Below are 25184 nucleotides of genomic sequence, written 5' to 3'. Positions count from 1 at the left end.
TTCTTTTTAGCACTCTTTACTTCTTTCTTGTTTTTCTTTTTTTCTTTTTCTTTTTTGCGAATGTGACACAAACTCAAAAACTCTTCTACTGCCTTTTCAAAGACTAGTGACGTATGTGGGTCACAAACTTTTTTCGAAGAGTAGGGGTATAAAGGTAATAAAAAGATACTCTCTCTCTTTGAACTTTGGCTACCTCTGTTTTCGCTATGAATTGCTACTCTAACTTTGTCAGACAATACTTGTTATGATGAGTTCGTAGGGTGTTTGACAGCAGCCAGAAACTAATAGACTCCGACTAGGTTGTGGAGGTGAAAACGAGTGGATAGTTGAATCTTACTAGGTTGTCGAACCGAAAAGAATGGTCGGATCTGAGAAGGTGAGCGATTCTGACTAGGTGGTCGGAGTGACTGGTCGAGACCCCAGGTGGATGGTCGGAATGACTAGTGGTCGAACCCGAGTAATTGGCCGACTCGGCTAGTGGTCGAACACGAGTTGATGGTTGACTCGACCAGTGGTCGAACTCGAGTAGATGGTTAAAGCGACTAGTGGTCGAACACAAGTAGATGGTTGACTCGACTAGTGGTCGAACGCGAGTTGATTGTCGACTCGACTAGTGGTCAAACTCGAGTAGATGGTTAAAACGACTAGTGGTCGAACATGACTTGATAGTCGACTCGACTAGAGACACAATATCAGCTATTGCTGACAAAGGTAGGCCGAGATACTCGACGACTAAACAGCAAGACTCAATACTAGAAACTAGATCACGATTACTCGACCAGCAACAAAGAAACCGACGATGGACTCAAACTTAACAACGCGAATACTGAAAACAAAATTGCGAAGGCACAAAGTGGTTTGGACAGCGGAAAAAACTAAGATCTAAATATTTTTATGGGGTAATTTTCTGGACTCTAGGTAATGGAAAACAATGGAATAAAGGGGATAACTGAGATTACCTAACGGGCAACCGAGGCTCTGATACCACTTGATGCGCGTTTACCCGATATTTCGAAAGGTAATATGATAAGTTGATTAGTGGAGCTTCGACGTTGATGATCCAAAGGCTCTGAACAGAACAGATCAAAAACTCTCGCAACAACTATACCACTACTCCATGGTTATCAACTGTGCCAAGACGCGGTTGATCTCGCCAAGAAGACTTTTCCTGCAAGCGAATCGAGAACACAAGCAAGAACAAGTAGATACAGTCTGAATATTGCTAATTACTAATGAAGTACTCGAGATGGGATTCAACAAACTAATAAATGGCGAAACTATCTAAAATAGAATAATCTAAGTTAATACCAAGCCTAAACTATGACAGATACTATGTATATATAGGAGGGATGTGAGGAGGTTAACTTAGGGTTGTGCAGCTGTGAAAAGAGACGTGCACAACCTGGAATCTGACCCTGACACAATTACAAGACCCAACAGGATTTGATACGGTGGTGCATCACCTTATTTCTTTGACTCTCACTAAATTATAAGGAATATTTGGCCGAGCTCATATCCATTGCAAAGGGCTCATTGTAAGTTTTCCAGAATATCCAATATCGTCTAAAACGGACTTCGTATGAGAGAGTTCTACCCGTTTTACTGATGTGTTGTCTTAGGACTTGACCACGACCACGACCTCGAGCTCAGCCTCGAGTCCGAGTAGACTTGGCCTTTGAGATGTGACGTCTGAGTAAGGTTGTGGTGCTTCTCTCACGTTCCTAAGCAATAAAACATCATAAGAATTTAGTAGTAATCCATCCAAGGAAGCATGAAGAGCAAAGAACGAGTTCACCTGGTAGTCTAATTGTCGTACACGTGCTCTTGTAATTGGATCTTGTATGATTTGAGGATTATTAGTGGTATTGATCGTATTCGAAGGAGCCATGAGCTCATCAGGCCAATCCTACCAAACTACTCTAGGAAGGTAAACATGTAAAGATAACTTGCATTATGTAAATGTGGAAACGTAAAGAAGGTAGAGAGAGTAAACTCGGCACAAATGATTTTTATCTCGTGGTATCGATGTCATAAATGCTACCCCTACTCCACGTTAGATCAGTCACCTAAGCTATTGCTCTTGGCCGACAACTCGGTCACGACCCTTGAGCCACGTAGGTCTGAAGTAGGTTGAGCCACCAAGCCACAAAAGCAAAGCTCATCGCAAGCTTCTCTTCGGGTCACTTGCCGCCATCTTCACTTCAGAGCTTGAGCTACCAAGGCAAGAGTCTCCTCATCTCCGTATAAGTTTCTTACCGACTCTCCACACAAAGTCGAAGAGTTGACAAGCTTGAGCCACCAAGGCTCACGGTGCCGAAGAGTCACCAAGACTCTAAGGCACTGACGTACCACTTGATACAAGCTAGGATCATTCATGGATCCCCTCTCTAGACAACAATACCTAGCAACAACCCTCTCTAGGCCTAATAGCGCTAATTAGTCTCTAATCTTATGCTAATTGCCTTGGATGATCACTTTTAGCACTTTGATGGCTTTGATGTCTCTATAAGTGTATGTGAGCTTTTCTAGACTATAGCACCTTCAAATGACCAAGTAGGGGTATATATATAGCCTTAACCCCGAATAATAGCCGTTGCTCCAACGATCATATTTTTCCTGAATGTTGAAAGGTCCGGCATGTATCTGCTCTAAACACCGAACCATCTGGTGTGGATCAATCACAGAAACTAGCCGTTAGAGCCACTGATCCTCCGACGAAGCCTTCTTTATATGTGCCAGACCATCCAATGTGTATATGTTCATTTTCCACTCAACTGGAACCGCCTGGACTTTACTCTGGCGACGCTTCCAAGATATACGTCGAACCATCCGACATGTATAAATTCTTTTCCATTGAACACAAAGAATTTCCTCAGGACTTTGCTCCGGCAATACCTCCATTGTCTATGTAAGATCATCCGATGTGTACAACTTGAACCTGAAAACATTCTAGCTTGTTCAATTGCTTCAGCATCAGACCATCTAATGTGTACACGTATTAAAGCTTGCTTCTAAACACATCCTAGGGAGTGGACAAACTCCCCGGTGTCAGAACATCCGGTGTATAGAATTTTTCTAGAAGTTATCTAATTTAAACTTCTTTAAATTCTATCTTTTAGTCTAATTTCTCAAGTGTGCATCTATAAAATTTATTAAAATATATACTTAATAAATATATAAATCTTATTAACTATATTATTATTAATCATTAAAGTCATATACCTATAAGAACACCATGTTCGCTGCACCGCAGCATGAGCCTTTTCCTCGACGCCATCCGCCGCCTCACCCAATCCCAGGCCGTCCTCCTCTGGGCCGCCCTCGAGGCGCTCCTCTCCTGGCTCGCCTTCTGTGCCGCCGCCAGGTTCGTCGGACGGGACCCCGCCCGTCACAAGAGCCTTTTCCGCGCCAGGTTCTCGGTCAGCCGCCTCGACTACATCCTCGACAACCACGACTGGGCGGTCCATCCCCCTGACCTACCACAGCTTGCTATTCCTTCCCATTTTTTCACCATTCGCCGGTCTGATTGATGCCCAAGATTGCAATTTTAATCTTCTTTTCTTTTCGCATGAATAATTAAGCCTGCGAAGTTTCTATTTTTATTCACTCTCTCTCTTTCTCTCGCTGCTTATTCTTTCCAGTTGGGTTTTGGAATTCCCCTCCTTGCTTGGTTTACTTCGCCGCCGCGTTTTGGATTTTCTGCTTCTTTGATCGCTTCTTGGACGCGTCATGGATGTCCCTATCAGACGGAGACCCTCGGCTTGGGTTGCTTCTTTTCCATGGCACTGCTGTCTCTGAATTTCTTGTAAATTTTCCTTCCTTTCTGGCCTTCTGGGTCAATTTGACTTCTCCATTACTTCTTGCTTTTGACGTTTGTATGTTGAGTGTGACTCTGCTGTTCCTTCTAAACCATATAAGCACATTACGTTACATGAAACTGGAATCTTGCCAGTGGAATGCACGAAGACCCTTGTAATCCTGTCTCAACAGGACATCTCCGGTCATCATATGGAGCACTCATTTTTGCGCAATTCATTCATCTCTTTGGGACGTTTTTTTGGCCTTATGAAAATTGTATTGTTGTACCTTGTCAAAATCTAGGATGATCAGCAAGTACGGAGGAAAAGAAAAAAAAGAGCTGGGTGGTACGTTCTCAGTGGATAGCTTGATACTCTTCATCGGATTAGTCACCGTGTAAGTGATGTTCATATTTTTCTTCTATTGCAATTAGCTGCTCTTTTGGCCTATTGGATTAGTTATTCGTTACTCGGTTACTCGGTTTTTTCATATTTTTCACAGACATAATGCCCACTGGATTATTTGTTCGTTACTCGGTTTTTTCAGGCTTCTGTTAGCCATCAAACAACGCAACGTTGAAGTTCACCGAGTTAAACCAGCTAATGCTCCGGATTATCTTTTGTGAATGATCTCGAGTATCACATAACCACTATCTCTAGCTGTCCTGCGCTTAAGCTGATGGAATGAAAAATACAGAATGATCAAGATAGTTTGAGAATGTCGATTATGTGGTTGGTTGATTGGCATCAAGATGTAAGGTTCTGAAATTTGTACTGAGTGGTATTTTTGAATATATTTAATTGATTGGGTGTTGTGGGTCCAAATTAATTGATAATACCTGCTGATTGATATACCTTCTGCGTGACTGTGATAGTGATGAGTTTGAATATGATTCCTGAAATTTGGCACTGATTTATTGACTTGTTCTTTGCACCTGGTATGTATGTCTGTGCATAATGCCAGAACAAATCATTTATGTCTATGTGAACATTGCTATTTTGTAAGACTGCTTGAGTAATCTCTGCAGGTCTCAGTGAAGTAGTGGAACCATGTCATATTTCTTAAAGATTTATCTCCTCATAAGTACTTGAGAGGTGATGTTCAGTTTTATTTCTTGATAGGCAATCCGTCTGTTGTACTTTCCCTGAAAAGGGAAGACCTCTAGAAGCATGCGGTGATATTAAGAGGTGCAAATATGGGAAAGAGTAACTAAAAGGGTCATTTGTAGGTATAAATCTACAAGACTTGGTTGGGACATGTGAATATGTGATTGATATACCTGCTGCTTGTTTTCAAGTTCTTAACCTGTACATTGGGTTGGGGAAGCTGAAGGTGCTTACAACAGTAGGCACCACCTTGACACTGGTTCATCTATATGTAGCTTTTGGTGAGGTAATCTGAAAATTTTTGTAGTCAAATAACATCTAAGGAGCCGCTTATTTTCAAGTACGAAAGTCAGATTGTGATTTCATCAGAAGTATGATGGAAAGGGTCATTGGAGACACTGTTTGATTTTGGTGGGACCTTTGGCAGCTACGCAGGAACAAGTGATTGCTTAAAGTTCAATAATTTGCATTTCTGAATGGTATCTTGTAGTGGATGAAGCAAATATGAAAAGGTTAAATATACTTCTGTTCAGGAACTTGTGATAGGATGAAGTCGCTTAATCCAGTTTTTATCATGCTAAAAATTATCAATATATTTGTTGCATACTGCAGACTACAAAAGAAAGTTAATTTTCTTTACTATGATAAATATATGAAGATATGCTTGGGTGTCAATCTGTTTCGTTTACTATATGAATTAATCAATGAGCTTTTCTGTTCAATTGTATCCCATCTCAAGAACACTTTTGTGCTTTCTGTTCTAATGCTAAAACTTCTCAATGCGTGTATTTATGTCTCTAATATATCCTTAATGTATGCTGCAGCCAGGTGGACCGTGCTGTCATTCAGGTGGGTAAGGGTAAGAGTAATAGGTCTGTCTCATTTGATATTGCGAATGGGTCTCCCTAAGAAAATGCAATTTGTCAACACCAAAATTTCACAAATAAGGTATAACCATGTGTTATTATACTTCAAAAATCATATACTTCTAATATGATTAGTATTGCTACTACTTAATAATTAAAATTTCAATTTTATCTATATCTATACCTCTATAAAATACATGAGTTGTGATAAAATCGGATAATCTTTATCGTACATTTTACACGATCAAACGATCTAAAGTAAAAGATTTTCCCACATTCCCTGTCCTAACTTTCCTTCCCCGCTAATATAAAAACCTCACGCCCGCTAACGGCGCACCCGCATCCGCACCCTTGTCCCACGCGCTAGCACCCGCCGCCGACCGCCCGGCGCCTTGCCCTGATGGCGCACCTCGCCGTCTCGATGCCTCTCACCTCGCCACCTGGACGCCTTGCTGCTTGCCTCGGGCGGCCGGCGCGCGCGTCTGCGCCAACCCCTGGACGGTCGCCACGCTCGGCTTGGGAGTCAAGGCCATGCTCGTCATCCTCGACGATAAGGATCCACGCCAGGTATCTACGTGCCAAGTGCAGTTCCTCTTCACCGGTAAACATACATTTTCCAAATCTTTGTGTGGTAATGCATATATGTTTCATTTCTTTGTCATTTCTTTTCTGTAATAAACATGGTCTTGCTATTCTGTTGCACTGCAAGATACCATCAGTAAGTGGAGAACTCAATGAGACAGAACTGCCCAATCTGTTATGAGGTAACCTTGATAACTTGCACCGATTCTGGAACTATCTATGTTATAACTGGAACTTTGTCTGAAATATTTATTTGGTTCATTACAATGAACAAGAGTTCTTAACTGTGGACACAAGATGCACATGGAATGTTTTTCTGATATGGTGCAGCATAACAAGTAAATCCCTACACCTGTTTTCATTTCGATGCACATTGACACTCCATCATCATTCTTTCAAACTTCTCTCTGAGGCGGTGGCATTTATGGTAACTCATATCGGCCTTTTGATGCCACAGATACACTTGTCTAATATGCGCTAAGACAGCTATTGACATGACCTGTCACTGGGAAGCGTTGGATCGTACCATATTTCTTTACTACCTATAACAGCTTCCAAATTGATCATACAAACTCTGGTAGTAACTTCAGAAGATAGGATGTCTGTCCCTGGAGCAGAGGGCTGTACAAGAAATGATTGAAAACTTTGTCAGAGCAAAGCAAAGCTTTCTTCTGTCAGGACACATTCTCTCAGATGAAATGTACAATAGCATTAGTAGTAGTATTAGCTAGAAAAGAAAAGGCTCACTCCACAAATATACATATGTGCTGAATTTGCGATGCTCTGGGCAGCTATATTCAGCCATTTGTTGGTCCTTGTTGAATGCCTGATCGTTTGTTCCTTGTTACTTTGTAGATTGAAGCAACAATTGTGCCTCCTGTATATCGTTACAAGGTAAATTTCTTTCTGACTTGACTTTGAAATCCAACACATAACTATCTTAATTACAACTCACAACTAAGCTATAAATTCCAGAACACCTACACTGATAGCACTTCCATAACATGCCTAGAATACTTTTATGCGGTCTTCTATTACCTACAAATCAGCTATTTCAATGGAATAAGCACCCCAAAAAAGGAAGCTCCCTTACATTGTCGTTCGGTTCTATTTGGTCTAACCATTTGAAGAGGTCAGAATATATTATTATCATGCTAATTGATTTCATCTAAGTGGTACTTTTCTCTTTGTGCTGAAAATGGTCAGATTTGGGTGCCTTGCAATGACTGCAACAAAGTATCAGAAGTGAACTTCCACGTGATTGGGCACAAGTGCAACCACTGCAACTTGCACAATACTCGATCTACATCGAGGCCTGTAGATTCATCAGGAAGCAGTTCACCGGCAAAAAGACTCTTCCGACAACAACATACAATAGAAGAAGCATACAATAGAAGGAAAATTCTTTTGCGGCGTGCCTTTCAACCGTTGACTCCCAGTCGTCCAGCATTGCCATTTTTTGAGGATTCAATTCATTCCTTGAATCTTCGTATGTTGGAATTCAGCTACCGTATAGACGAACGTCATTGCCGTCTCTTAAGTCTTGATCGCAGCTGTGCCTGTAGCACTTCCATGGCATGCTGTAGCATTCTGCCACGGGAGTCACGAGCTCACATATCGTCCATGCGCGAACGAGGGCTCAATGCTTTCTTCCAGAAATCTGGGTGAATTCAACCTCTCAAGGTGTAGTACTCCAATCTCCTGAATATTTAGATTGTTACAATTAGATGATGTAAACAACTGTGAAAAGTTCCGATAAGGGAAACTAAGGTTTCATTTTGAGAGTTTCTGGACCCGTTTCGACGGGTTTCTTGACACAGTTAAGTAGTCTTGGGCTCTGTTTGTTTCAGCTTCGGATTGTGGCTTTCAGCTTTTACAATCCGAAGCTGAAACAAACAGACAGCTTTTGGTTATAGCTTTTTAAAATCTGCTAGTTGGATTGTGGGAATCTGAGAAACTGGTTTTTCTCAGCTTTTGATAGATTGTGAAAGTCCATTTTACTAAACTGTCCATAAATTTTTTTTTAGAATCTACAACCTAAAAGCTTTTCATAATCCAGCTTTTTACAATCCAGCTTTTCACAATCCAGCTTCTATAAGCTGCTTTTCAGAATCTCTAGCTGAAACAAACAGGCCCTTGGTCGGTGCCTATGGTGTCTGTTTTTTCTCTCGAAGTTTCAGCCATCAAACTCAGTCGGCTAAGTAAAAAATTGCAAACCTGGGGTTGCCGGAGAGTTGGGAACATAAAACAGAAACTCATTATGGCAAGGGAAATCATCCACCGTTTGGAGATCGCCAAGACTCTTGGCCTCTCTTAGATGATGAGGCTTGGCTAAGAAGAAGCCTTAAGCAAAGATGTCTTGGGTTGGCCTCTCTTGATCGCACCATCGGCAGGCTTCGCTCGAGGATTGATTGGATGAAAGAGGGTTATGCTAACACCTTCTTTCACCTGCATGCCCAACACCACAAGCAAAAAAACTTCATTGGTATGCTTCAAGTGGAGGATAGAATGGTTACAGGTCAAGCCGACAAGCAACAAGTGGTGTTTGATTTCTATGACTAACTGATTGGCTCTTCGGAGGATCGTATGCGCACCCTTGATCTTCATGAGTTGCATCTACCGTCCCATGATCTCGTTGCCCTCGATGCTCCATTCTCAGAGGAGGAAGTTTGGGAGACAGTAAGACATCTACCATCCGACAAAGCTCCCAGACCTGATGAGTTCATAGGGAGATTTTATAAGGTTTGCTGGTCCATAATTAAGGATGACCTGCTTGTTGCACTTTCGGCTATCCATATAGGTGATTTCAGAAGAAAAAAAAATTGGGTCCCTCAACTCAGCCTTTATTACCTTACTTCCTAAGAAGGTCGATGTGTTTCAGGTTTGTGATTGTCGTCCTATTAGCCTTATCCATAGCTTCGCTAAGTTGCTAGTAAAGCTTTTGGATAATCGGCTGGCCCCGAGACTACCTTCTTTGGTGTCCCATAATCAAAGTGCTTTCGTTCGGGAAGATGCATTCAGAATAATTTCCTCCTTGTGCAACAAATGGTGCGTCACCTCCATCAACAAAAGGAGCCGAGACTGTTGCTCAAATTAGATATATCCAACGCTTTTGATTCGGTTGCTTGGCCTTTTCTCTTGGATATTCTTTCTCATATGGGTTTCAGGCCAAAGTGGAAAAATATGATATGTAGATTGCTTGCTTCAACTTCTACTCGGGTGCTAGTTAATGGCGAACCAGGTGCCTCCATTAATCATCAACGAGGGCTTCGGCATGGAGACCCTCTCTCTCTGATGCTTTTCATTTTGGTTATGGACTGTTTAAATGCCTTGATCAACCGGGCTTCCGATGATGGCCTTTTGCACCCCCTCTCTCGGCGGAGTCTTGGCCATAGAGCTTCTCTATATGCGGACGATGTTGCACTTTTCATCCGGCCTATTGATTATGATATGCACATGATTAAATCCATTTTGGAGCTTTTTGGAGATGTGTCGGGTTTGAGGATGAATATTACAAAGAGTTTGGTCTCTCCCATTCAGTGTCAGCAGGGGGATATCGATAGGGTGCTTGCTACCCTAACCGGTGCTATCAAGGAATTGCTATGCACTTACTTAGGTCTACCAATTTCAGTCAAAAAAACTCACCAAAGCACAGCTACACCTCTGATTAACAAGGTGGCGGATAGATTGCTAGGTTGGCTAGCTGGCCTATTACACTCAGCAGGGAGATTGATTTTAGTCAAAACGGTGTTGACTGCCATTCCTATTTACTAGCTTATGGCTCTCGATATCCCAAAATGGGTAATCAAAGCTATTGACAAGATTCGAATAGCTTTTCTCTGGAAAGGAAGGGCTGATGTTAAGGGTGGTCATTGTGCTATTGCATAGGCAGAAGTGTGTCGTCCTATTAACTGTGGAGGCCTTGGCATTCATGATATCGAAGTTTTGGGCTGAGCTCTCTGTATGATATGGTTGTGGCTAAAGAAGACAAATTCGATGAGGCCTTGGGCATGCTTTGATCTATAGGTACATCATAATGTCAAGGCTATGTTCTCCATTTCCATTATTTCTGTGGTGGGAGACAGGCATCAAACCTTTTTTTGGTGTGATTGTTGGCTCCATGGTTAATCATTGTTAGTTTTGGTGCCCAATCTTGTAAAGCTGATTGGTAAACGTCTTTTATCTCGGCGGACTATAGCTGAGGCTCTCAAAGATATGCGGTGGCTGAAGGATATCAAGGGACCTCTGAACATTCTGAGTATCTCAAGCTTTGGGACCTGCTGCAAGGAGTTGCTCTTCAGTCGAGTGTTCAAGACTCGCATCTTTGGACTCCCTCTTCCTCGGCTTCTTACTCAGCTTCCTTAGCATACAGAAGGTTCTTTATGGGATGCCTGGGTTTCGATCCTTGGAAGCATATTTGGAAGTATTGGGCCCCTCCCTGATGCAAATTCTTTATATGGATTGCGGTGCTCAAACGTTGTTGGACGGGAGATAGATTGGCTCGACGTAACCGGCCACACCCGCAACAGTGTCTTCTCTATGATCAAGCAAAGGAGACGATGCAACATCTTCTTTTGGAGTGTGTCTTTTCCTGTCAAGTTTGGTTCTCCATGTTAAACCGAGTGGGGTTGTCACACGTAATTCCTCAACTGCATGAAGTTTCCTTTGCAGATTGGTGGAGAGGTGCCTTTGCTCGTGTGTCGGATGCCTGCCATCTAGATTTCAATTCCCTCGTCATGCTACTCTCCTGGCTGATTTGGAAGCATAGAAACTCTTGTGTCTTTGATGGTCTTACTCCAAGCTTTCCTAGGCTGGAGCGTGCTCTTTGGGACGAGGCCTTAGTGTGGTGTGTAGCGGAAACAAGAGGGTTGTCTTCTTTGTTGTCGTAACCTCCAGTTAGGTGTTGGTTCGCTTGTATTCGTGTTTGCACCCCCAGCCTTCTCTTTTTGCTTTGGCTGCGGGATGCTTGCTGTTGTTGTGACTTTTTCCTCCTTCTTAATATAATGATGGGCAGCTCTTCTGTTAGTTCGAGAAAAAAATTATGAGATACCATTGCCACACTAAAAAAAGTTTATCAGCATGATAGAACATGTGGGAGGCATGTATTGAAAAGGTCAATTGAGGTGCTCGAGTCCAAAGTACTAAATGTACCTTGGAAACAAGTGTAATCCAAATAACTGGTTTTAATATTATGTATAGTCTCTAGATTACCGAGGAGTTAATAAAGTTTGTTAACTTCAAGAAAAAGACTTAATCAAAATGAGATATAGTATAGTCAAACAACATTTTTAAGATATGGTATTTGGTTTTGACTAGTGACCATTAGTATTTCATTAAAATGTGCTTTCTGTGCTGTTCATGATTTAAGTTGGATGTTGTGAGACATGTTTACTATTATATGTATACATTTAATTTAGTTTCTGTTGAGAAGTTGAGAACCGGTGGCATTATAATATTCAATTATATTTATTTCTCTTTCTGCTATACTTTGGATATTTTTCAGCATAAACATACGATGTCTTTACTCCTTTATGTTATTATAGAACCATTGCAAATTATTCTACACAAAATAGATACAAGTCGCACACAGAGATTCAGGAGCTGAATCTTAATAGTTAACACACAGCTTTCTGAGAATTTTCTTCAATATTATGTTTAAGCTTCCATAGCCGATCTATAATGATAGAATGGCACTAATCCTTGGCAACAACATATGCTTGAAAATGGACTTACATTGCCTGTTAATACTGTAGAAGGCAATCCATTGTTCAATTTGGGATAATGATTTTTGTTATGTTGTTATTATGCATTATTTTCACTAATCTGTCAGACTGATTGCACATGCTCTGACAGGGCCCATTTGGCCTTCGGTAGTGACCTCAGCGATCAGCCACCCGATGATGCCAAGGCCCCATCTAGAATCCTCCTTCCTGCCTCGGCGAGCTAGCCGAACCTGGCCGGTGCTGGTGGTGGCTGACTCCATCCGAGCTGACCCCTGCCAAGCACCAGTGAAGCGTCAGTCGGTTGGGCGCTGCAGCGTTTCGACCAACGACCGGTAGCGCAACAGAGGCAGCCTGCCCAAGCCGGACACACCAGTGATCACACCGACGGTCAGCGGTGGTTTGCCCGACATGGTGCACGCCCCATCTGATGGCGCTCTGTCCTCTGTACTCTGGCACCGCGCTCCCTCTAACAGTAGGACGACCAGCCTGAGTAGGCTCGACTTCTTGCTCGATGGTGGTCTATCAAAAGGTGACCAATACGAGCAGACCCTAGGTTGGTGGCGACGCCAACAGCAGTAGCACCAAAATGCCAAGATTGTGGCGGCTCGGCCTGCTCGAGCCGGCCATAGCCCCGATGGTGGCGCGTCGGTTAGCCAAGCGTGGTGGCGTGGTAGCCACCAGCTGGCTGCACATAGGTGTCCAAGTGTGGCCTGCCTGGCAGCGGCTGTGGCCCGGATGCCCGACGACAGCGCACCATCCCCGCCCTTCAGTGGCTCAACAATGTCGGGTTGTGGTGCTGCATCTGCTTAGAGCCGCATGGGGGGAGGGGCGGGGAACCCTAACCCTTGCCTCCTCCCCCATCCCTTTATAACCACTGATGCCCTCTCAGGCCACTCAGCCACTGCTGGGCCTGGCCACGCATCTCGGGTCGCTTGGCCATGCGAGTCATTTCACGCTTTCAGGCTACGCTGGGCACACAAGCTACGCTATGCTGGGCTGCTCTCTCACGGGCCACGTGTGCCATGATGGACCACACCAAGCTGTGGCACGACAATAGGGCCCATTAGGATTAAAAATAATTGTATAGTGAAAATTCACATAAAAACCCTCGAGTTTTCTAATTTTATACGCTGCCTTTCAATTACATTGTCATTTTGTAGTTTAGTCCATAATACTTTAATATTTACAAGAATTTGTGTATTATTGTATTGCAATCATATTACCTCTGTAATCTATTTAATATTTTACATTTTGCATACACTCTTATTTATTCCGTGCAATCGCTTATTGCATATTATTGGAATAATATTTTTTATTATTATTTCTTTGAGCCTCTGCTTAAATAATTCACAGAAGATAATTAAAAATGCTTGTAAATTTGATGATTAGCGTCTAAACGCTACAACTGTAGCATCATCCACCTTAATTGGACGAAGTCCATGTCAATAGCAGCAAGTTATCTTGCCCAATACTCAGGCTATACCATTTTAGTGACTACCTTCAATGTGTCTATCCCACATTTTCATACAGAGTATATGTTGGCATTGACTTATGTCACATATTCTATCTGGAATAGAGTAACATTATAGCAACGATTTGTCGCCTGCATTATATCAAGGTCTACATCATTTGCTATTTCAGATATTTAGCATCTTTATACAAGCAATTACAACATTTGCTATTAATTTACTCTCTTAGTAATTAATTCATGTCATTTGATGTGAGACATGGCTAACATTTTCCTTAACGGAACTTTTTTGAAACTTATATTGGATGGCAACAATTACTTGACCTGGGCCATAGACATCAAACTCAATTTGACTACCCAGAAGTATATTGCCACCATAACTCCATGAGAGAATGCCGATCATATTCCCAAGCATTCTAAATACGCAATTTTATATTTTATGGCATCACCTCCATCCAAATCTCAAATCTGAGTATTTAATAGAGGAAGATCCACTCGCTCTTTGGAACTCCCTCTAGGAGCGTTATGAGCAACAATCTGTTATCCTACCCAAAGCTCAACGCGAATGGTCTTTCCTTCACTTTCTGGACTTTCAGTTCATTGCAGATTACAACTCTCAAGTTTCTGAAATCTGCTCTACTTTGAGATTATGTGATCACATAGTTTAAGATGATTTTGAAAACTTTATGCACTTACCATCCATCTTTCTTGATATTGCAAAAGCAATATCGCCATCAAATTCACCAAATGAGTGCAGTGCCCCCTTCCTGATGTACATGTTAACACTTAGATATAAATTTCATGGCCATAAATAGAAAAAATGGAAATCCAAGGGAAAGTGAAGGTTTTCTAACAGAAAAAAGTGAAATTGCACAATGCAATGATTATTTCAACAGAAATGCTAATATAGATAACTCTCCAGTTTGTCAACGGTGTGTATGTATGATACACCATACAAACAAATATCATATTCCCAAACTTTGGGTGTATTTGTATCTCAAATCTATCGGAAAGCCAAGCAAGTTAAAGGGGATAAGCTTGAAGCTCACTTCAATGCACAATCAGAAGACACTCGGCCACGGACTATTCTTAAACCATTTCTCTGAGGGAGAACAATGGTTGGGTCCGACAAAAGGAAGATCATATCCTCAGTGTAGATGACATGCTTGTGGAATTTATTTCCCAAGATATGTTGGGAGATCTCAACTAGTCTCATAATCATCCTCTAAATGTCATATGCCTACCATTATCCTACATGATATTATATATCATTATATACAATAATGTCTCTCTAGACATGCTACTCAAGAAAATCAGCACTATTCTATATATGAGTTAAATCATATGGAAGAATTAATTTGTTTAGTCGGAAGTTGTACCACTAATGCAATTTTTTGGGAGCAAAAGTATTTTCACACTCTAAAACATGGAAAAGCTCTAACCCATCGCTGAATGCGATATGTTAATTGTGGATTTGGATCGAGCCATAATTATTCTCCCTATGGGTACATACTTAGTAATCATAGATGCACTCTTATATCCTGATTCAACTCATACCTTACTCAGTTATATATAAAAGGTGATGAATATTTATTTCTCACCAAATCCAATGGATGACAAGCAAGCGCTTGAGAAAATTTCCTCCATATCATATGGATTACATTACACATACTTCAATCTCATAACACATGTTGCGTATACAATAATTTTTCAAAATCTTGATAAATTCAAGATTTGGCATGTTTGCCTTAGCCATCCTGATTTAGGGATGATGACAAAAAATTATTATCAATTCCAAAATAAATTTTGAGACCCTCTTGTGCTATAAGTGTGCACCTCTTGTGCCATACAGAAATTAAAATTGAGGTCTTATTGTGCCATAAGTGTGCACCTCTTGTGCCACTTGTGTCATATGAAAATTAATTTTGAGACCCTCTTATCATGAAATTAAATATGAGCAACTTAATTTCCTTAGCCACTTTCAAGGGAAAATATTTGATCCCTTCAATCATTATCTCAACCATTTATGGTACTTTATAGTGCTCCACAAAGCATCTACAAGATGGTCGTATGTGTATCTATCATCTCTGATAAATCATGCTTGTGCCAAAATTAATTGCTCTAATTATCTAATTAAGAGCAAAATATCATGGACGCAAGATAAACTCCATTCAAATGGATAATGCTATGAAATTTTCTTCACAAGCATTCAATACCTCTTGTATGGCTCTAGGTATCAATATAGAGCATTATGTACATTACGTCCATACGCAAATGGTCTCACCATATCTCTTTTCAAGAGAGTTAAATTAATTGCATGATTACTCCTAATAGAATTAAAATTTACCGATCTCTTCTTGGAATTATGCATTATTACACGCTACGGATTTGATCCAAATCCGACCAACTGCATATCATGTAATTTCACCATTACAATCAGTATGTGAAAATCAACCAAGAATTTCTCATATGTAAAAATTCGGTTACGCTCTCTATGTACTAATATCACCATCATAGCATATATCTATAGGCCCTCACATTTAGGGATCTAAGTAAGGTATAAATCTTCGTTAATGATAAAATACATCGAAATCCTAATAGGAGACTTAGATATAGCCGGTACGCTGATTATATTTTGATAAGGATAATTACTCTAGCATTAGGGGGAGATATGTACCACCAAGAATGCCTTCGGTCCTTAGATCAATGTACTAAAGAGTGTAAACAAAAAGTTCAGAGAGTTATAAATTTGCAACACTTTACAAATACTTTGTCAATTGCATTTACTGATCACAAGGGTGTCAATAATCCTTGAGGTCAATGCATCAGAAAGGGCAAAAGTACCTTATTAAATCACTCATCTCCCAAATAAAAATAAGGGAGGGAGAAATCTGGACACAAATAATATTTCTTAAGCTACCGCAAAAGCAAATAAATATATCTTCTAAATTAGTAAATGAAATTCAACCTCTTACTGAAAGACACCTAATGAATGCTCTGCATCCAGTACCTAGCACAAATATGCGCATAAACTTATATGCTGGGATATTAGAACACCCTCACTCCATTGTTGTGGGAAACCACGATGAGTTAGAAGGGTTTATTAAATATCTACAAACTATATTGATTCACCTAAATCATACAACATAAAGATTACAATTTGTTGACATTATATTTCTCCTTGAAATTATCAAAGGCCTTCAACTGGATCTAGGCCAAATTCCATGGCCATGGCAGAGTGCCTCTAGCACTCTGACTGGACCAAATGTAAGAAAGTAATTGTGGAAGAATTGTACTCGCTTAAAAAGAGAGGCATTTACCTTGGAATACCTACTCTTCATTAAGACTTCCACTGGAAGTAAAATGGATCTATTTATTCGAAAGAATGAGGTGATGAAATACAAAACGATGTATATAGCACAAGAGTTTATGCAGAGACCCGACATTGATTTTTGATAATAACATACTATCTAGTTATGTGTGGAATTAAGTTTCGATATCTAATATTTTAGTAATATAAATGAATTTATCAATGGAGTTGATGTAGTGACCGCATACTTTTATGGGTCACTAGATTCAGATATCTATGCCTCTAAATGGCTTGAAGTTTCGAATCTAAGAGCAAATCATAACATGTATTGTGTAAAACTAAAAAAAATCATTCTATAACTTAAATCAATCAAACAAGTTATGTTACAACTGACTAAGTGAATTTCTTCTATTGAAGGGTTACTCAAATAATGATTGCATATGTGTATTTATTAAGAAATCTCTCACTAAATTTGTATCATCTCACTACACATGATGTAGAAGTGTCAAACAATCATCTTAAGATGAAGTTTGAAATGAAATAATTGGTTGAAATCAAGTTTTGCTTATGCCTATAACTTAAGCACATTTCATCAAAAATCCTATCTAAAGGACCTATAATCGTTCGATCCTTTGGTATAGATAAACATCTATTCAAACTTAGAGTTGATGGTGAGTAATATCGAAACTTAAAGTTTCATATCTTCATATCTTATTATGATTGGGGCGCATATGCGGGGGTAACACACTCACGGCTCCACGAGGTCGAGAGGGAAGGGGAGGAGCAGAAAGAGGAGCCGAACTGCCGAAGAGGGCTGCGGTGTCGTGGGCCTTTGTCCAAGCAACTCAACCGGGCTGGGCCGATGCTCGCCAGCCGGGCCCGTTCATCTAGGCCCAGCCACCAATCGCTTTGCGGACGTCGTGGCCTAAAACCTTGGCGGCCGGCGAGCTCCCACGGTCCCACCCTCCTCGTCGCTCGTCGCCATGGCGGCGCTCGCGCCCCGGATCCTTCGACGCCGCTCCGCCGCATCTCTGAACTCGATATGGTTCATATCAATCGCCGCCTTGTCAGTCCCTCATTAACCTGGTTTAATCCCTCCCCGAACTTCTCGTTTCTTGATCAGCAGTTCTCGGGACCGATTGCACGGCGGCGCGTGTTCGTTACTTTCTGTTGCGCGTTCTTGGGGAGGATCTGAACTGGAGACGCGTGAGCGGAGGTTGTGCTGATTTCGCCAGCCTGTGAGATACGGGAGCACGACGGTCACGCTGAACACGGACGGCGGGTTCGCCAGGTTCGCGGTCGGCGACCCGGGCAACACGAAGCAGAAGGCCGGCCAGAGGCAGCCACCGCCCGCGAAGAAGATGTCGAGGAAGGCCAAGGTCAACCAGCTCAAGTGGTACCGCCTCAAGGCCAAGAAGAAGATGAAGTCGCCCAACCCTGAAGTCCCGGATCAGATACAAGCTCGAAAAAGTATAAACTTTCAAATTATGCTACTTTGTTTCAGTTCTGTTGCCTTTGAATTGGTGATATAAGAGAATGAATATCTGCATCGATAATTTGTTCCATTTGCGCTGACCTTAGATTGTTGTTTTGAGATGATGAACAGCTACATTGACAATTTTTTCATGGGAATTCAGGCTAATAGGAAGGAAGAATGGCTGATTGAGAAGTTGAGGAAGTATGAGGTCCCGAGGACGCCGGAGCCAATTCATGACCCTGACATCCTGACAGAGGAGGATAAATTTTACCTCAAGCGAACTGGGGAGAAGAAGAATTGTGTTCCTGTTGGGAGGAGAGGTGTGTTTGGTGGCGTGGTTCTGAACATGCACCTCCACTGGAAGAAGCATGAGACAATGACGGTGGTTTGCAAGCCTTGCAGGCCTGGCCAAGAGTACGAGTATGCGGAGGAATTGACGAGGCTCAGCAAAGGCACAGTAATTGATATTAAACCCTATAATACAATTATCTTTTACCAAGGGAAGAACTATGTGCAGCCAAAGGTCATGTCACCTCCTGATACTCTTTCAAAGCAGAAGGTAATTAAGGCTAATTTTATGCTCTACCAACCTACTCAGTCCGGTGTCCAAATATACTTGTTTGTTGTCATCCTACTTTGTTTTACTTTCCTTTTATACAGCCATCATGTAATGTAATAAGTTCCTCTTAATGACAATATGCATCTATTCTCCATAGGCCTTGGAGAAATATAGATGTTGGCACAAGAGGGTGTCTTGCGCGAACAGAATACAGCGAGAGCCTCTTCTAATGAGGAAGCTCAAGCTTAGGGACAACAGTGAGCTGAGAGGAGAGAGTCAGAGAAGAGGTGTGTCTGTGATGGACGTAAGAACACAAGAGATTTTACTAGTTTCGGGCCTCCTGATCGGATAACAGTCATAAGTCATATGCTTTTGTTTATGGTGTGTATCAACTAGTTATAAGAGGAGTTTCTACATCTGATCAGACGAGAAAAATCCTTCCCCAGGCGGTCCCCTCCTCCTAGATAACCACGATCCCTTATTTATAGGGGGTATGTAGCTTAGTATACAAATTATCACGATATACAAATATCTAGGATCTGACCGAATTACCGGATCTTATCCTGGATAACTACTTTTTACCCTACACAGAAGATAAATATCTATCGTAATAACTATTGTGGTGCCTGCCCCCTGAGGGGTGAGCCGGTTGCCAATTGCGGCCCGGCGTCGCTCTGCCGGGGGTGTCAGGATGACTTTCATTGCGCTGGAGTGTCAGGATAAGCATCACTTGCACCGCTATTAATCGTTCGTCACCTCGCGTCAGGTCGACTGCAGGGGGTGACTTTCTTTTCTAATATTATCTCTGGAGGCCGGCTGCATTTTTAGACTTCAGAAAGCCGCATGGGCACCGAAGGGGTGGCTTGAAGGGGTCTGCAACCTCCAGGGGCCTGACCTCTTGCTGGGAGTATGGAGGCCGAAGGCTTTAGAGGGACTTGCTGTAGCCTTGAGTCTTCGGAAGGCCACATACATGCCGGAGGGGTGGCCCGAAGGGGTCCGCAGCCTCCGGAGGGTAGGTCTCCTGTTGGGAGTCCGGAGGCCGAAGGCTCCGGAGGGACTTTTGATAGCGATCATCAACTAATATCCTCAGGCTGGTTTATTTTTCCCCAACAGTACCCCTCATCCGCTAGTTCCGAGGTTCTGAGGGGCGAGCGGTGGCAGCGAGGTTCGACGGAGGAGAGGCCTAACCGAGCGTCGTGGTGAAGCCGAAGGCAGAGTTGTCCGGAGCCTGCGGTGATGGAGCCGAAGATGGAGTCGATGACGGGGTTGATGACGAGGCTGAGGTGACGAAGTCCACGATGGGGATGCAGGAGGTAGCCCGATAGCCCCTCAGTAGTAGATGCGGAAGCGAAGTTATCGGCGAAGCTGAGGGGCGTAACGGAGGTGGAGCCGATGACGAGGCTGCGGGACGCAGCCTGTTACCCCCTCAGCGGTAGATGTCGGAAGCGGAGTCATCAGCCTGTTACCCCCTCAGCGGTAGATGCCGAAAGCGGAGTCATCGGCGAAGCTGAGGGGTGTGGCGAAGGCGGTCCGTCCGGAGCCCCCAACGGCGGAGAGCCGGAGGGGAAGTCAATGATGGGGCTGTGAGAGGCGGCCCGTTACCCCCTCAGCGGTAGATGCTGGAAGTAGAGTTATTGGCGAAACTAAGAGGCGTAACAGAGGTGGAGCTGATGACGAGGCTGCGGGAGGTAGCCCGTTACCCCCTCAGCGGTAGATGCCGGAAGTGAAGTCATCGGTGAAGCTGAGGGGCGTGGCGAAGGCGGATCCGTTCAGAGCCCTTGACAGCAGAGAGCCAGACTGGGGCTTTTGGCTTTTAGCTAAAAAGGTACTTTTCTAACTTCTGGTTGTTGGCTTTTTGCTATTTGCTTTTGCAACAAGTTTTTAACTTCTCAGCACATCAAAAGCCAGAAAAGCTCATCTCAACCAATTTCTCACATTTTAATTATTTCCTCAGAAGTCAGCTTTTCAGCGTTTCAAAAGCTAGCTCACAGCCAGGCTATTTGGTTCGTCTTCTAGCTTCCGAGAAGCAGAAGCCCAGAAAAGCCAAACCAAACATGCTCTAATATTCGTTATTCATTACGTATGCTGCCCTTAGTTATGGTGCTATAGAGAGCTAGCTTCAATACTCGGATTCAGGAGAACATAATAGTTGTAGCATTTTTTAGGGGTGACCTGTAGAATATTACTAGACCTAGTTGTGTGTTGGGGGGGGGGGGGAGGGGAGAAAAAAACCTTTTCTTAGGTCCTGCTAAGTCTTGCTGTGCTCTCGCATTATTATCCCTGCACATATTCCTCATCAAGGAAAAGCTAACATTGATTCGATGGAAGGCTATTACTTGAACAATGACTTGATCAGCAATCTTCTTAGGCTCAGTTGATTGGGGGTGAGGTGTGGGTGTGCACCACCCAGGTTCGAGTCATCTTCAACTCAAATTTATATACCTATTTCTTCTTATTGAAAAACCATCTAGTTCCTCCTAGGTTGGATCTTGTTTTTTATCAGTAATCTATCTTCATAACTCTGCCCTGGTTCTGAGTGCAGATGTGCATTTTTCAGTTAAGCAATATTTCCTGCTAGACACAATTTTATGATTAGTTTCATTCTTCCATATATTTGCTTTCAGATTTCTGTGACTGCGAAACTATGCTTCCGTTGTTTCTTCTGGAAACATATATAAATTTTGTACAGTCTGTCACTCTCTTCATTGCTAGGAAGTTTTGAAACAGGACTTATTCTTCTGAAGTTGACCTTGTATATAGGTTTCTCATTTCTCAAGCTTCCTTTCCACATGGAGGACAATGAACTGGCAATTTGGGAGCTGAATAGTGCTACAGTTCCGTCTCAGAAATCAAGACATGTATATTTTGATTGCAAAGGATTGCTGTTTGCTTTGCCACAATGTACACATTTGATTATTCTTACACCAGTGGTGGACATCAGCAGTGGGCAAGATAACTTATGTTTGCCTCACAGATGGGCGTCCTTGCTTGAAAAGGATCTGCAAATACTAAAAAGGGTATACTCTCACCTAGATCTCCCTGAGTTGATCATTCATTAACACATAGAAAATTATTATTGCCAATTTATAGTTGTAAAATTGTTAGTTCCTAATAACAAGAGTAAAGCTTCATTATGATTTCAATGAAAAAGATCACTGTAGATTGATATATTTCCTTGTTTTACCAATTACAAGCATTTTGCTGAGCTCGGCCAAAGCTACACCATACAGTGTAACACCAGGGGAAAATATAGCATGGATCATGCATCTTCGTCTATTCATGCATAAGGTTCCTTTGTTGTCATATTAAATTACAGTGATCTGAAGGCTCTCCATCGAACAACATATGTTCTTTTACAGATGAAACAACAGAACTCGGGGGTTTTAAGTGACCAAAGCGTTGTATTTTCCTCTTTGATTCCAGTTTTCAAAATATATGTTGCTACGCATAGCCGAAGCAGACACTTTCCATGTTATGGAATATAGGCACAATAGAGCATGTGATCAAGTTAGGAGATAAGTTTGGTAATTTAGGATTTGATTTGTTTAGAGATAGAATCAGCTAAGAGATAGAGTTTGTTTTGGTTTAATAGTTAGTTGGATTAGTATTATGACTCTTTAGTGGGCCGGCTATATATAGTTAGCAATAGTTATGTATTAGGATAAAGAAAAGAAATAAACAGAGTAAATATCAGAATCTGGTAATCAGGGCAATCTAGTTATCCTAGTTACTCATTCTACAATATTTGGTATCTAGAGACACCAATTCTACCGCCACACGCCCTCCTCCACGCCGCCGCCATTGCTCCTCATGCCGCCACCGCTGCTATTCGGTTTTCGCCTCCAGCAGCCACCGCTGCTCCTGCTGCACCACGCTTTGTCCTTGCGCCGCCGCCGCCAAACTTCTCCCCACACCATCGACCATTAAATTATTGTTGCAATCATCAGAATTTCTATCATATTTCCTTGTTCTGCCACTATTATTCTCATCATGAGTGACGATGCCTACATCATATAATTTCTCGTCAAGATGATGGAGAAAGTTTTGGAGAAGGTTGAAGCAATCAAGGCTTGTCAACTTAAATGGGCAAAAAATTTCAGCACAAATGCAGTGGACATGCTCCCACCACCTGCCCCAATGGTCCCTTTAGCACAAGTCGCTTCGCCGCTACTAGTGCCAGCTGAAACACTACCATCTACTCTCGCGGCCACACATCCAGAGCCTACTATAGTGTTACCAATTCTTGCCATCACATGCATGGAGGTAGAGGCAAAGCAGGAGGCAACATTGCTTCCATCTTTGATGTCACTGGTCATCAAACAATCACATGCTACTTCTCTGCTGTCAATTGCATTGCCGGTGACAAATGTCTCTCTCAATCTAGTTGTCCTTTAGCAATGTCCAGATTTTACAGGTTCATGCTTGAATTGATAACTTTAATTAAACTTAAGCCTAACCAATTCCTTTCTTAATGCGGATTTGGTGCCCTTAGGGACGCGCATCTACTACATGATCATAGGACACTGGCAATGTCCAACTAGCTACCACCTTGAGGTTGAACACCGCTCCAAACTATATATGTTTATAGGAATGCTTATGTTAGGAATAACAACTTATATTCAATAGGAGCCCATAGAGACAATATATAGAGTACATGAGAAGCACATGATAAGATCTCTAGTAATCTAACCTATATGTAATAGATAAGGACTCTATATTTCTAACACCCCTCTCAAATGCAAGGCATGTGCAATAGTGTTACATTTGAAAAAGGTTACACTAAGTAATAAACTACTTATACATCCAAAAACTGTCCCTTCAAATCCGTCGTAGAGTGGAGTCTTGTAATCTTGTCGAATCAAACGGAAGAAGTGCAATACGAAGCACAGAAGTAGAGTCGTGATGATGACAACAAAGAATGTCTTTGATCAATAATTGATACAAAGCGATGATGAGTAGCAAGATGACAAACAAATTTGTCACTAGAGCTACATAAAGATCAAATGACACAAGAACACCCTAGATCAAGAATTGCAAACACACACACACACATCATAGACTATCTAAAAGAGAGGCAAAAACTTGGATGTAGACGCAACGGAAAAGTAAGAACTTAAGCTAGACCTAGACGCAAATGAAAACATCAATATAGTAGTAGGAGCAAAACACAGCCTAGTGCCACAATGGATAGCACAACAGCAACAGTAAAGAACTGCAGCAGCACTAGCTAGCATGGACAGGAACAAAAGCCTTGCATCAAACATCATCAAACGTGCAGCAGGAGATCACTGCCTGAATACCACCAAGCGGGACCCCACAAGCAACTGACTCGGCCCACTGAGAACGTGGCCAAACACATCCATCAGTACCATGCTAACCCCACACACACTTACTGCCACATGTGGTGGCTGGCACAGGACAGCAGCAACAGCCGCTTGGCGACGACGCCAACTTGTCAAGAGATGGAGCCCGAATGGGGCGACCGCGGGAGGAGGCAGGTGAAGCCAACGGTTAACCCGACGGCCGAGAAGCCTGGTAGAGCCCTGCAGAGGATCCACCCGGCAGCGGGTGGATCTAAGGAGGTGGAAGACGACATCACATGAGGGACCGCGGGAGGGAGGCGGAGGGTCTCAGGGTGGCTGTGGGAGGATTACGGGAGGCCAGTGCCTGAAGCAGACGGCGGCTCGGAGAGGACCACGGAAGGACGGAGCCGGTGGCATTGGGAAGTTGGTGGTGGTTGCCCAAACAGCATCTGCCGGCGGTGGGATCCAGCCGAAGCGGCAGTGAGGAGTTGAGAGGATCCGATGGGCGGGAGGCACCGGGAGGTGTGTTGGCGAGCAGGTGACCAAGCGAAGGAGATCAGATCGGGACATATCCGATCGGGGAATGCTGTAGAGGAACAGTAGATCAAACCGAGGTGAAGAAAACAATCCGATCTGAAAGCTACTGGAAGAGTAGGTGATGAGGAAGACACCGAATTGTATAGATCTACATGGACAAGTTGCGACATCCAAAAAACTTAGCTGTGATACTATGTTAGAAATAACAACTTGTACTCCCTCCGTATTTTTTTATATGACGTCGTAGTTGTGAGGAGAAGGAGTTTTAATATATCACGCTGTAGTTGTGAGGAAATCGCCGTCTTCCATCTTTGCCCCTTTCCAGTGCTCCTGCGCTCTCCCCGACAGTGGTGCTCTCCCCGGGCGACGGTGCTCTCCCCCGACGGCGATAGCTCTCCCCAAGCGGCGGCGCTCTCCCTCGACAGCGACAGCTCTTCCCGGGCGGGACCTCTCCT

The 25184-nt window shown here is 42.7% G+C and overlaps 1 long non-coding RNA gene and 1 pseudogene across 1 annotated transcript; both read left to right on the top strand.

Moving 5' to 3' along the window:
- Positions 1 to 3272: 3272 nt before the first annotated feature.
- LOC133926767 (uncharacterized) lies at positions 3273 to 6236 on the top strand. Its single transcript, XR_009911178.1, has 3 exons — positions 3273 to 4194; positions 4345 to 4551; positions 5729 to 6236. It is a non-coding gene; the product is annotated as an uncharacterized LOC133926767 (long non-coding RNA).
- An 11544-nt stretch (positions 6237 to 17780) lies between these two features.
- Positions 17781 to 21071, top strand: LOC133926766 (uncharacterized CRM domain-containing protein At3g25440, chloroplastic-like; annotated as a pseudogene).
- Positions 21072 to 25184: the final 4113 nt, after the last annotated feature.

The sequence above is a fragment of the Phragmites australis genome, chromosome 8 (assembly GCF_958298935.1).
Source record: "Phragmites australis chromosome 8, lpPhrAust1.1, whole genome shotgun sequence".
In the NCBI taxonomy this organism is placed as follows: domain Eukaryota; kingdom Viridiplantae; phylum Streptophyta; class Magnoliopsida; order Poales; family Poaceae; genus Phragmites; species Phragmites australis.
This window is presented reverse-complemented; position numbering and strand designations above follow the sequence as displayed.